This window comes from Schistocerca nitens, chromosome 1 (genome assembly GCF_023898315.1).
Source record: "Schistocerca nitens isolate TAMUIC-IGC-003100 chromosome 1, iqSchNite1.1, whole genome shotgun sequence".
In the NCBI taxonomy this organism is placed as follows: domain Eukaryota; kingdom Metazoa; phylum Arthropoda; class Insecta; order Orthoptera; family Acrididae; genus Schistocerca; species Schistocerca nitens.
In genome coordinates, this window is record NC_064614.1 from 211,243,594 (window position 1) to 211,247,081 (window position 3,488).

The following is a 3,488-nucleotide window of genomic DNA, read 5'->3' on the forward strand; positions in this document are numbered from 1 at the left end:
GACAGCGTTTGTGCTTAGGTCACTCACCTACATCGCGAGATCATTTCTGTAAAAAGATCGATACATGACGGGTCACCAATTTTTACCCACGAAATGTATGAGGCAACTAGTCCCTACTATCGAACTTCTTGTGACGAGGTAGCGCAAGTTAGTCAACTCAGAGAACATACTACTGAAGCAGTGGGCGACACAAATCTTAACGGCGATACTTTGAGAAGAAAGTTCACTAAAAAGCCACCAGTTCCAAGAACTTTCTATGAAAAATGTCTCCACACCCATTTGCTTTTAGACTTAGAGCGATAGGCAGCAGACTCAGTTCGCCACAAGGTATACACAGGCTGAAGCAGCCTTAGGGGCGACTGAAGCTGAATTGCATGACGTACAGTCAGTTTGAGAAAGTATTCCTGGTCAAGTATTCGCTAGGGTGCGCGCAAGAACGACTTAAGAATGAGGTTTTTACCCAGGAATATACAATCCAAAGCGAGCTGGCTTAAGGAAATACTTTGAGTGATACATTAACAAAAGTCACCACTGGGATGATCCCCTAGCCCGTAAAAATGTGCTGCGGATTTTGAAGACTAAATTGCCTATCACTATTCACAAAAAAATCATTACAATACAATATAATAATCTGGAGCATTTCTTATCGGTCCTGGATTCGATAGATTTGATCCAGGAGGACTTTAACTGTAGCAACATTAATGGTGACATGGGGGAGCCTGTGAGTTCAACAGGCAAGCCAACAATGGCAGGCGTGTCAACGGTTATAGTGACAATGGTATGACGCCGCTCACAGGCCCTGTCAGTCAAAACGGAAATGTAAACACACCGAACTCGCCATATTTCAACCGGCAGCCGAGTTATTATACTCAGAGGATTAGCCCGGGTAACCATGCGAAACCGAAATAAACCCCATAAAATGGCTCTCGAATTATGGAAACCAGTGCCATCCAAACTCAAGGGAGCTTTTAATCATCCCAAAACCATAATCATAGCAGTAGATCGGTGATCAATGCAGAGCCTGCAATGAATTGGCCATCATCCGAAAACCGTAACATTTGCATAGCTGAGGTGATAAAAGACAACCCCTCAGTAACGAACCAATCAACAAACTAGACGCAAATTATTTCTGCTGCCTGATGACTGTCGCAGGATGTGAAGGGGGTCTCTCTTTTAATGGGCAACTTCACGTGTTGCGATACAATGACGATGTAGACATCAGGCAAGAATTATGTGATGATTCTGAATTATGCGGAGAACCCGCACAAGAAATGGTGCAGACAGTGCGTAATGCTGTAGCGGATTAGAATTCTCACTGCTTTTATGATTGGTATAGGTACTAGTGACGATGTACTTCCCAACAATCGCTGTAAGAGGATTACTGCCAGTACAAAACAGTATGACACCTCATGCTGTTGGTGCCAGAAGTCAAAGGGTGGACGAGTAGGTACAGATCAATGCAGAATTTGAGGACGGAACCAATAGTTGCTCATTTCTCATGATGGATTGCTTAACAGGCATGGAGTTCCTGCGAGGAACGAACGCAAATATCGACCTTCGACGTGGTAAGTGTCATTTGATAGTGGATGGTAGGAAAGTTGTTTTCGGTTTGATGAGAACCAAGGCACGCCACAGTAGATTCTGTCAAATGGTCAGAATGAAAATGATTAAATCTCGGGTTCTGTGTATGCACAATCATCCAGCATTTTCGAGTACTGCACCTGTTTCAACAGATTGTGATAATGCGCACAGTGATCCCGCGCTTCATCTACATCTACGTGATTACTCTGCTATTCACAATAATGTGCCAGGCAGAGGGTTCAATGAACCACCTTCAAGCTGTCTCTCTACCGTTCCACTCTCGAATGGCACGCGGGAAAAACGAGCACTTACATTTTTCCCTGCGAGCCCTGATTTCTCTTATTTTATCGTGGTGATCATTTCTCTCCATGTAGGTGGGTGCCAACAGAATGTTTTCGCAGTCGGAGGAGAAAACTGTTTATTCAAATTTCATGAGAATATCCCGTCGCAACGAAAAACGCCTCTGTTTTAATGATTGACACTTCAATTCACGTACCATGTCTGTGACACTATCTCCCTTATTTCGCGATAATACAAAACGAGCTGCCCTTCTTCATCAGTCCCACAGTCCCTTATATACAATAAAATTAAAGCAATTGAATTTATGACTGAACAGCGAATGAAATTATCAAAGTTATTTTCACATTATGCGATGTCTTCTCCTGTTAACCAGAATTCACTAAGGGATATCAATACCACAAGGAAGTGGGCTCCCATAAAACATAATTAATGCGACGTCTTCCATTCCGTGGGCTACAAGGGAGGCAGTTAAACTAGAGATTTTGTATAATGTATATTATTTATAAACACTGTTTCTCTCATGATTTTTTAAATATTTTTTGTTATCCATGTGTATGTAGCAAGATTATTTTTATTTGCTGTTTGGATATGTGGAGTGCTCCTCGTTACAGAGTTCGAAACACAAAAGTCTAACTTTTTCGTGTTGTTCGTATATACATATGTGTAGTGTCAGTACTGTAAGACAAAGTTGTACAGAATATAAGTGATTCATATTTTTCCTCGAAATTCTGTTACACTTTGTTAATGTAAAGTCATGGATATTTGACGAAGGAATAGTCACTTGATTTCTTGTAAAGAGATAGTTTGTAAACACTTATTTAAATATTAAATGCGAACGGGCAAACGATTTAGCGTTTGTGAAAAATGTTTTTGTCATGTGGACAACTAGAGAAAGTAGAAAATTTTATGCCTGTGCGCTAAAGTAAATGTAGAGGGATCAGTAATAGGCACTACAATGAAATCTGTTACCTTCGTGGCATATCACAAAATTGTGTGGCTTACCAGATAAAGTATCCTACACACACTGATTAGTCGGTGCTGTATAGAATATGAAGATTATGCTATCAAATCTTTTTAGTCTTAAGCTGGAACAAGACCACAGAGATATTTTAAGATATTGTTACGTAAGAAGTATATCTTAGCGTAATACAAGCAGTTAATTTTTATTTGTACTTGGTAAGTGAGCTTTCGATTTCTTGGCGTATGACTGGTACAATGTTATGGTACTCGATGTAATATGAGCTATTAATTGTTCAATGAGAGTTTCATCTTAATTTTGGGTTCTTGTGTTCTTTCGCATTCACAGTGGCTTTGTTTTGTTTCTTTTCCCTATCCGATTCGTCATTAGGCATGTGGCGATTCATCGCAGGTGATTTGCGCGTAAAACGTTACTGAGTTGAAGACCAAAAATCAAATCCGGAAATATTCTAACAGAAAGGTTTGTTACCCTGTTTAGTTCATTTAACGGACCCAAGAAACAAAAAAGAAAAAGATTTTATATGATCCTATAAGAATATTAACGAGAACATCCTTGTGTGTGAGATGTACTGGACACTCAAGCGAGTGATGATGTTCAGCGATACACACAAGCAGACGTTTAAAAACAT